General features: G+C 40.7%; 1 pseudogene; it reads right to left on the reverse strand.

Moving 5' to 3' along the window:
- Nucleotides 1–2843: 2843 nt before the first annotated feature.
- Nucleotides 2844–11185, reverse strand: LOC110559355 (E3 ubiquitin-protein ligase RNF125-like; annotated as a pseudogene).
- Between the last annotated feature and the right edge of the window lie 341 nt (nt 11186–11526).

The raw sequence follows: 11526 nt of genomic DNA on the forward strand, positions 1-11526 counted from the left end.
GTTCTTCAAGACAGGGTTTATCTGTGTATCATTTGCTGTCCTGGACTTGATTTGTAGACCAGGTTGGCCTCAAATTCACAGAGATCCACAGGCCTCTGACTTCATGAGTGCTGGGATTACAGGCATAGGCCATGAGCCTGGCTAAGAATGGAGTTATAACACAAGGATCCATCAACATACAGACGACATTGATAGACATGAGATTTATGAAATCCCTTTGGAACAAATGAAGACAGAGACAAATACAAGGACCACACCTTTCATCCAGAGGCATACTATTAAAAACCTCTAAGAAAAGTACAAGGTGATGAGGGAGGATGGAGTCAGGCAAAGGGCACTAGAGTCTTGAAAGCTAAGTCTATTCTAGTTTCAACTCCACCATTTTGCTCTCATGGTGGATATATGTGAAAACAATTCTCTGCACATTGAAGTAACAAAGGCCAGTTTGGCATCCCCAAAGTAACCAATAGGTATTGCTCATTTGAGACAGTAACTTTGAAAATTGGGTTTCTCTCTTTAATTCTCTTGGCTATCAGTAAAATAGCAATCAGACATGACTAGTCACCAAACACATTTATCACAACGTCCCACTTACAAAAAGTGATTTTAAAAAAGTGTTCTGGGGAAAGGGTTTTATAAAATGAAAATTTTCCCTTTTTACTCTGTTTAAAACCACATCAAATCATTCAGGTAGAGTGTTATTCAAAATGTAATTTGTACTGCTATTCATAAACTATGTTTTTTTTGAAATAATATAAAAGTGTAGAACAGTGAAAAAAGATATGGCAAGATTGGATTAAAGTGTTAGGACATAGGGTAATATCTCTCTGTTTAATATTTTCTATATTGTGGTTTTGGAATTTTAAAAATGCAAATAAAAATAAAATATTTTGATCTGCTTGTAAAGTTTCTCAAGATAGTGAACATATGCCATGGCCATGCTCTGTAATCCTGTATGTACATCAGCTCCAATGAGAAGCCATGGTCCTTCACAAAGAAAGAGTACAAACTCATCTCAGGCATGACAGAGTTCATCTCCTGCATCCTCTCTCTCTCTCTCTCTCTCTCTCTCTCTCTCTGTTTTTAGTATTTATGCTTTATTTTATACTTTTAAGAGGCAAATGGTGGATCTAGAAAAGATCATCCTGAGTGAGGTATCCCAGAAGCAGAAAGACACACATGGTATATACTCACTTATAAGTAGATATTAGACATATAATATAGGATAAACATGGTAAAGTCTGTACACCTAAAGAAGCTAAGAAAGAAGGAGGACCCAGGGCAAGATGCTCTATCCTCACTCAAAAAGGCAAATGGAATGGACATGAGAAGAGGGAGAAAACAAGAAACAGGACAGGAGACTACCCAAGAGGGCCTCTGAAAGACTCTACCCAGCAGTGCATCAAAGCAAATGTTGAGGTTCATAGCCAAACTTTGGGCAGAGTGCAGGGAATCTTATGAAAGAAGGGGGAGATAAAAAGACCTGGATGGGGACAGGAGCTCCACAAGGAGAGCAACAGAACCAAGAAATCTTCACCCAGGGATCTTTTCTGAGACTGATACTCCAACCAAGGACCATTCATGGAGATAACCTAGAACCCCTACACAGATATAGCCCACAGCAGCTCAGTATCCAAGTGGGTTTTCTAGTAAGGGGAGCACAGCCTTTCTCTGACATGAACTCAATGGCTGGCTCTTTGATCACCCCACCCCAAGAGGGAGCAACCTTACCAGGCCACAGAGGAAGACAATTCGGCCAGTCCTGATAAGACCTGATAGGATAGGGTCAAATGAAAGAGGAAGACGACCTCCCCTATCAGTGGACTTGGAGAGGGGCATGGGAGGAGATGAGGGAGGGAGGGTGGGAAGGGAGAGGAATGAGAGAGGGGGCTACAGCTGGGATACAAAGTGAATGAACTCTAATTAATATTAACAAATTAAAATTTTTAAAAAAATATGTTAAAATTAAAAACAAACCTTGGGAGTTCACTCAAAATTACCAACATGGAAAACTTTTCCCAAAAATATCAACAGATGAGTGGATCTTAAGAAATCACTTTGTGAACGTACTTCTAAACAGTAAGCTACAAATATTTGAAATATATAACATCAAGTTCTTAAGTGTGCAAATATAGTATGTCAATAGTCAAGTTTACATATGTACATATGCATACATATATTGGTTTCTTAATATTCTTTGTCATCTCATTAGCCAAGGCTAGCTTTGAACTCCTGATTTTTTTTTTCACCTTTACATCCTAAGAGATTAGATTTCAGGCCTGCACCACGGTGCCCAGCCAAGTTACACTTTCAACACAGAATCTATTGTAGCACCGCTTGCTATAATTTGTTTAAAATGTTTATTGTTGAGTTCAAATTTTCCTTCCCTCCTCCCACATAAGACTATCCACACTCCCGTGTTAGAGATCAGAGCATGGACATCAAAATAGATTTCAGACTTTTTTCAGTGTCCAAGTTTTGATCCCGTCTCCATTTTTTCCATAGAACAGAAATTGTTTATCTTGCCTAATCATGATAACAGTAACGAACATACAGTCTTACATGTCACCAGTGTGCACACAGAGCTTCCACAGCACATTCAGCCTGTGCCTCTTCCATCCTTAATGGCTGATGGAGACTAGTGTGTGTGGTTACATGTCTGAGAACCTCAAGAGTGTAAAAACCAATCTAAACCATCAGAGTGAAAGCAGTTCTTAAATGCAAAATAACAAAGACAAATGTATAAGACTGTAGTACATTTTTCTCCATCAAACACTATTTCCCTTCAGTCCTTCAAGCAGCATCTTAAATGGTAGCAAATGGTCCCTTTCCTAGTCATAAAATTATGTGGGGTTTGGGTGATTCACATATTCCAGAAGTGAGGCATCTAACACTCTTTAGAGAAGCACTTCCTTAATTATATGAAGATCTATGAAATAAAAAGTCAAGTGCGGCTGACTTGTAAATGTTTAATTAAACTGCCATTGAAGGTACTTACTTACACTCTCATTAGCTAGTAAATGGCAAAGCAGACAGAACACGAATCTCCTTTCTGATCTGTAGTGGATAATACAATGATCAGGTGAACTGTCTTCATCCAGTTCCCTCTTGACAAAATGGGCATGCACATCTTATTGTCTCACCAAGTTCTTGCAGTGACCCAAACTTATCCGTGTACTTCTTACAAGCTGATATGTGTGCCTCGCGTCACTGAGGCAAAGCAGAGTCCTGTACTTAGCACAGTTCTGATATTCTAATTTCAACCTTTTGGCTATGTCAGTTGCTGGCATTCTCTCCAAAGGAAGGTATGCCAGCAAAATGGACGTGTTCATTTTTGGTTCTTTGCACTGGTCTCAACACAGGGTCAGCGGACCACATGGCCACAGCGGGTCTGGACTGGTTGGTGAAGCACCTCCAGTCACTAGGAACATCGAAGCAAGTGATGGGCATCTCCGGGTCCCTGGTGCACTCCAGAGCCTGCAAGGTAGAAGAGGCAGCACTGGCCTCTCAGCAGGGAGAGCCTCATGTTTGCTCGCCTCCCACAGGAGTGTAACTGAGAAAAATAAATCCAAAGAGGATCACTAACACCTTCCAGTCTTGACTGTTCCCCCACAGAGCCGAAGCTTCATAAACCAGGACTGTAGCTTCCCAGCCCTCCTCTGTCGGGAGGGTCTGCAGTATTTGAGATATTTAAGGTCTGTTAAAAACATCTAAACCACGTATTTGTGGAAAACTCTCTTGGTAATGACTAAGCCCTGGGCAGAACTTGTCTGTAATTTTTACATATACAGAGTTTTCCCTTCTATGGGTAGAATTTTATAGATCATAAATTCAAATGCTCAAGGAACTTTAGAAGTTATTTATTCTTACTGTCTCAACCAGTCTTCTGGCACCGAGTTATTGACTCAACAGGGCTTAGTTGAAACTGGCACTAATCTAACACTAATAATATTTTCTATTTTTTTTCCAGGCCCTTTCTGCCAAGAGCTTTAAACAGTGATGAGGTAAGCAAGAAAAGGCCAAATCCTGAACTCTGCCCTTAGATCTGGCTACCGTAGGTGCTCTCCACTCCAGACTAAACCCCACTTCTGCTGACTCTTGGGTCCACAATGACTCAATTACAGCTGTCAGTTATTACAGACTCCCTTTTGCCTCACACATCCGCAGTAAGAATACTCTCGGCAACACTCATAAAGATGGGCAAATCACGTCGAAGGCTAAAGGCCACAGCCACAATTATAGACACCCTTTTTTTGTGTTTGTCTTTGTCATCCTTGCTTCGCTTACAGAAAGTGCAGTGATGACTGGGTCCAGAAGATGGAAATTACATCTTGAGTTTCAAATGATTGTCTCTCACTAGCACATCATCAGGCACTCCAAGTGCCCTGAGCACCATCTGCAGACAAGCATAAGTCTCAATCGGGGAAGCCAATGGTCTTCTTGGAGGGGTCTCTTGTCCTTGATCATCCAAGACTCATTACGTGACGTAAGTTATATGACTTCTATGAGGACTACTCCCGCCTCAAGCCCAATACTACTCTGGGATCTGTTGCAAAGTGGCACCTAATAGGAGGAATACTGTGTTACCCAGCAGGAATAGCTGAGATAAAGAGGAAAACAGAAACATAAAGAAGAGAAAAATAGTCAATGCCATTAGCGATTTATGCAATCGGCACTCCTGTTTGTTACAAAAATCCCTTACATGCTGGTGAGCATCTTCCTCGTTTTATAGAAGAGGAAACTGAGGCATGAACTGTAGTTATTTTTTCAGGAAATAGTAAAAGTTTAGAAGAAAGAGTCTTTTTTTAATCATCTAAGAGGAAGAACTGCCATGCTGTGAAAAACAAATTAAACTGGAAACGTGCATACTAATTAGGAGCTGTTGCTATGGTGCATGGAGGAAGTGATGAACACTAAACTAAAATCTTCCAGAAAAGCTCACTCTTTATTGGATAGGAGTTACATTTCCCATTGCTCCCCGAGTGCACCCTTCCTGTCTCTCCCTCCTCCCAAATTTGTTCTCACCAAGGATTTGAAATTTGAGAGCTTCCTGCTCAGTTGGGGAGTAACTTCACTTAATTTTTGTTGATTAAATTGAATGGAAATGTGAGTACATTTCTCTCCCCTTGAATTTTGTGCTTTTTTTTTTTTTCTTTACAAGACAGGAAAAGGTGTTCTCTGTTCTTCCTCCCATTCATGAAGCTCTTAATGCAGAATGTCTTTTGCCCCAACTGGTGAAGTGGACCATTCTCTAGTTTCTCCCTAGGCTTTGGACCAATTCTTTCTCTTGACAGTGTCTAAGTTCACACTTATGGAAGATGCTGAAATGGTCATAAGCTGGTCCTACCTATTATCCCAAAGCCAGTTACAGTTTTACTGAGAAATGTATGTTGTGTTTATCAAACAGCTATTAATACAGCCTCCCTCACTCTATCTGTATCTCTATCTATCCTAAAGATAAGAAGAGTTATTAATGACCAAGATTCCAAAAGAAGCACCAGTAATGACGGAAAGAAGTGAAAGGTTTGTGTGCACCAGGCTGTGCTTTCCGGGAAATACTTCCCCTGCTTTGTTACCTGGTGAGTGCTCAGCACAAGGAATGAATTAGTGTCTCTAATCCACAGGTTCCTTATCTACAAAATGATGATTAAGGATAGCAGATCTTTAATTCTAGGATAATTCTGCTCCCACTCTCCCTTTTTAGGATCATTATAGGATATATATAGAATATGGTGAGATTTCTATCATCTCATTTTGAGTAAAATCAAAGCTTCTCCAGAAAACCCTAATAGCTTGTCAACCACCATTAAAGTGAAATGACAAAGATAAATTAGAGAAGACTTTGATCTTGGTGCCTGTTCACTAAAATAATAATAATAATAAAAATCAAAGGTAAGAGCAAATTATTGTCTCTAACCATATTAAACCCAGGAGAGCTAAATCTCTGCCTCTCTAAGAGGCCTATTGGCCTCACCCAGATCTAATAACCAAATTGTTAGATCTCTGATTGTCCTACTCCATCAACTCTGTACTGAGAGAGGTAGCATAGGCTAGAAGAAAGTGATGTCTGGAAAGCTGACTGCTCAAGCTGGCCCGCTCACAAGGGACAGCTTCTTTGTAGCTAATATTTTTTTTTCAGTAGAAATGATTATTTGAAAGCCATAGAGCAAGTTAGCGATAAAGTGTGATCACATGATAAAGCGTGCTAATTAATTGAAATCACATTCACTGATCATAGACCACATGGAATGTGGTATAGTCTAAAGAGTAAGAGCACAGACATGAATAAATGTTGGTTTCTGCTCCTCTACTTAGAACAATAATGCACTGGCAGTTCTGTGAAAGAACGCTGTGACAGACACAGGGAATTACACTGGAGAAGGTCATCACTTTATTGAGAAAGAAAGGTGAGAGAAAACTTTAATGAAAAGTTATGAAAGTTGAGACTAGTAGTACAGACTTGAGGAAGTAGAAGGAAGTTCTTAGAGTTCAAGACCAACCTAGGTTACATAGTGAGACTCCCATGTCAAAAAACAAAACAGACCCCTTGAAATGGCTCAGTGTGCTGGTTCCCAAGCCTGGCAACCTGAGTGCAATCTCCGGGCCCCCTGTGGTGGAAGAAGACAACTATCTTCCACAAGTTATTTTATGACTTCCATAAATATCCACATGGGCATCCCACAATGCACTAAATGAATAAATTTAATAAATACGTATAATGCAAAAAAGATTGGTTATATATATATGACTAAATATAAGTTTCTACCTGATCATGCTCCCTATAACTACAGTCATGTTTGGGTGATTTGAAAATGTTTTTTGGCAAGGCTACATGCAATTTGCCTGGATCTATTTGCCTGATATGAAATTTTACTCGTTATTTGTTACATATTAAACTACTCTAAATTAGCAGAGATAATTAGTTAGAAATAAGCATGGCGTCTGTGATGGTTATCATCATTGTCAACCTGACTAGCCTTGAAGTCACCTAGGAGATACACCTTTGAGTTAAACTACTCTGGAAATACCTTTGGGTGCCCAAAGGTATTTCCAGAGTAGTTTAACTAAGAAGACCCGCCGTGAATGTGGGCAACATTAGCCCAATGCTGGGGGGCGGGGGAGGGTAGACTAGACAAAAAAACAAAATCAATCAAACAAACAAACAAACATAGTACAATAACAAAAACAGAAAGAAAGAAATCTGAGTGCCAGGATTCATTTCTTTGCTTCTGACTTCTGGTATGATGTGAATGGCTGTCTTTAGTTCCTGCTGCCATACCTTTCTGCTAGCACAGAATATAGCCCTTTTTAACTTTAAGTTGTGGGTTGAAATCAGACCCGCTCCCTTTAGGTTCCTTCTTATCAGGTATTTTGCCCCAGCAATGACTGAGAAAATGCTGAAAGTAATCATTGCCCTAGCAAAGATGTGGGTCAAATATCCAGGCGGTAATATGGAAATGTATCTGGAAAGGCCTTTCTGATTTTTGGAAAGTTTATCCTAGCAGTGAATCTTAGAGAGCTCTTCAGGTAACACAAGGTTCATTGTAAATTACTCATGGATGAGTAGCGCCCTTAAGAAAAGAGGGGCTGTGCTCACTGCAGAAGAGTGCTCAGGAAGTCCTCACTGCTCATCCTCAGAAATGGCTCTTTTGTTTTCAATTGAAAATCAGCTTGAAAGCAAAGCATGAGTGTTTTATCTGAAGATGATAATTCCTACACATCACTACTACAGAACACAGCGTTTGCTTTAAGATACCATTTACCAAGCACAAAACAAGGTTTCGGATGGCATTTCAAGTGGTTTGCATATGTTGTAGTTAATCCTCACAGCAAGCTAGCATTGTTCAAGCCATTTTTATGCTCATATAACCGGGTAAATTCCAACAGGTAAAACAATGTAGCTAACTTTGCATAGTTGTAAGTATTAAAGATAGGATTAATTTTGCATCCTCGAGCATGCTCCCGTGAACACCTCTGTTGGTATAATGTTCTTTTGGAATGTATACACCTTACCCTTGTTCATTCAAATGCTGATTTCTCTCCTCCACTCTCTGGTTTCAATCCGGACATTGCATTGTGATACTTATTCTAAGCATCACCTGTCTCAGCTTTGTGAAAACATGCCAAAATAAAACAACCAGCCACAATGTTGAGCAATGAAGAGGAAGGAGTAGGCTGGAGAGGGGAGGAGCCAGAGGACAGGAAGGAGTAGGAGGCAGAGGAGGAGAGAGAGCAGAGGCTGGGAGAGCAGAAACAGGAGGAGAGGTCTTGAAACGACGTGGAGAAATGAACCGGACCTAAAATTTCACAAAAAGCAAGTATGATGTGGGAAATCTAAATGTTAGGAAACTATGAGGGCTTGGAGGTTTAGGATGGAGTAACTATTGCCCAGTATTGTGTTCTAGTTTAATTAAATAAATCCCAGTCTCTGTGTGGTGATTTGGGAATACAGCTGGTTTAGGGTTAACTGAAGCTTTACTAAGCACATATCAACAGCAAATATTAACTTGCCAATACAACACACCTCCAAGCATTTCAGAGGCAATAAGTCTTGTTTTTTAAATTTCAGATGGTAAACAATGCTTGTGGAATCCAGACACTAATAAAAGCAAAGCAATGTCAATGCTGAGGTGTTACAAGCAATGTCTTATAGCACCAATTAAGACAAAGAGGTATATAGAAAAGTTTGTTGAAAGAGAAACATTTTGTGAAACCTCTAAAGAAAATGTCTGTAATTTATAGGGAAAAACAGAGAAATATGGGAAAGTTTGTTTTTTTTTTAAAGTTTGCGTGTGTGTGTGTGTGCGCCCCACATGTGTAAAGGGTTCTTGAAGAAGTCAGAAGAAGGCATTGGGTCCCCTGGAACTGGAGTTACAGGTGGTTGGAGTGTGGCCCAATGTGGGTGCTAGGAACCAAACTCGGGCATTCTGGAACATCAACTGTGCTTAACTACTGAGCCTCTCTGCAGCCCCAAGGCAAAGGTCCTTGTCGATGCATATATCATGCTTACAGTTCAGTGCATTGATAAGCTAATAGAGTCACTGACATATGAGGGGCTATAGCAGAAGAACAAGACAGCAAACTATTCCCTTCTTCCCTCAAAGATAAAGCTTTAGAAATCCTGGTTTGAGGGCTTAGGAGATGGGTCTACCGGTGAAGTGTTTGCTGTGCAATCATGAACACGTGGGTTTAGATACTCAGCATGTTCATAAAAAGCCAAGTATTGTTGCACTCATCTGTAACCCAATGCCAAGGAAGGCCAGAGAGGGGGAAGCCAAGAGCTCATCTAGTCAAGTCAGTGAGCTCCAGGTTCCACGACAGTCCCTGTCTCTGAAAGTAAGTTGTAAAGCTATTGAGGAAGATAACCTATGCTCAACTTCTGGCCTCCTGCACAAGCATACATGTTCACATGAACCCACACCTACACATACATACACATATATTCTAGTCACAGTTCAGAAATGTCTGTGTGAGAGTAATTCTTTCCCATTGCTTGTGCTGTAGAAAAATATCTTCAGTGGAGTATACTCAACAATGTAATTAACCATTTTATTTCTTATCTCTTCTCCCAGAACACCCCCTAACACACACAAGTTCCATTACCTAGATAATATGGGAAGGCGAAGAGAAGGAAGTGAGCCCAAGATTGATGGGGCCTTCTGGAAAGAGGGAGGTGTGGAGGCGGGGTGGGCAGAGTGCTAGATGTTTGGCAGGAAATCATCATCTCCAACAAAGGAGCCTGGAACAAAGCTGTCTTCACGAGGTACCCCTGCCCTCCTTACAAATGAGCTGTTACAAGGAAGGCTTTCCAGTTAATTAAGCTCCCTTTATGATTCTGTGGTGTGCTGAGTTCTGTGATTCATTTCTAAACAAACCCCTGGTCTTGTCTCACAGAAGACAGCTGTCAACGACTGCCTTCAGCTGTGTGCTCCGGCACCTCATACCCAGTGAGTCAACAACTAGAACTGAGGACCAATTACCTTCATCTTGTTTTTCCTCCAAGAACTTTCATTGCTTTATTTTCTTTTTGTTGCTAATGGCAGTCTCCCCGGCTAATATTGTTTCATGACATCTGCCAGGAAAATAAGAAATCACTTGTAATCCTGGTAGCTTGTCTCTCTGGGTCACAGAGGCTGTTTGTAAGATAATCCTTAAGTGGCTGTGAACAATGCCTCTGATAGACTCTCTCTGTTAAGTTCTCTCGAGAACATTTCCAAAAGGTGGTACGAGACAATGATGAGTTAGGAAGTCATGGTGGAGGGGCTGTGGAGATGGGAAATGTTGACTCAGTGAAGTCATTTCTGAGAAACAAACTTGGAACAGACTTCGGGGGATTCTGTTTTCTGTGTCCAGACCTTCTTAAAACTTTCTTAAAGCAACAAACCAGTAGCTGGAGAGAATGCCTTCCTGCTTTGGTGGGCCTCAGGATACCTCTGGTGCTGACATTTCTGAAGCCTTCAGTGACTTGGATCTCACATCCACAGTTAGTGAAGAATAATTATAGTAATGTCAGCTCTCGGGTTTTCTTCAGGCAATAGTCTAGGGTTGTGCAGTGTGTTGTCATCACATTTAGTGCTTAACAAAACCATGACATATTTTCAACTTCATGTTATTCTGGAAACTTGAGCATTATTAGCAAAATTATATATAGCTAGTGTAGGAAGTAGCTTTCTGACTGAGAGGCCATGTCCTCAGGCAACACAGTATTCCATTTCTCAGATTCGCTGTTAGCCAAATGGTGTGTGTGTGTGTGTGTGTGTGTGTGTGTGTGTGTGTGTGTTCCTAGTGAGCTGCAGTGGACTGTAGACATAGTTTTTACTCACCCTCATCCTGACAGCAATCTGTCCATCCAACACACCTCCAGAGAGGTAGCTTTTCTGAAACACAGACTTAACAATGTCTCTTCAACCTTCTGAAAATCCTAGTGGTTCCCTATGGAAAATAAAGTCTGCACTCCTGCAGTCAGCTCTCGACCCGTGCTCTACCTGCTGAACTTCCTGACCTTATATCTCATTATATGTCCCCTTTAACCCTAATTCTTTTGTAGCAGCCCACCCCTATCCTACCAGTACACCTATGGTTTCCCACCTACCCACATAGTTGCCTGTCTCAAGTCATAAATATCTTCGAAGAGTCGAATAAAAGCATTCAGAACAGAGGCTGCCTTCTCATCTTCTCCTTGCATGCTCTATGTGAATATGCTGTTTAGGGATGTTCCAGGGTGAAACACTCCTTGTCCATGTCCCTGTCCCATCACTGCTTGCTTTTACATGCACTCTTTATGAGCTATCTGGTTCATTTTGTGCTGTCAACATGGCCTCCTGTTTTCAGTTCATGTTCAGGAGAACTTGTCTCACATATCCGCATTTCTCTTTCTAGAACAGATTCATCCCAATAGCTGCTACATCATGAAATGTTTTGAAGACCGGATAGTTATCATTTTACAGTTAAGCTTAGTTGCTTAGGAATTAAAAAGATGTTGTAAAGTCTAGATAGATTATTTTAGGTTGATAGATATAAGATAAT

The sequence above is a fragment of the Meriones unguiculatus genome, chromosome 11 (genome assembly GCF_030254825.1).
Source record: "Meriones unguiculatus strain TT.TT164.6M chromosome 11, Bangor_MerUng_6.1, whole genome shotgun sequence".
NCBI lineage: Eukaryota > Metazoa > Chordata > Mammalia > Rodentia > Muridae > Meriones > Meriones unguiculatus.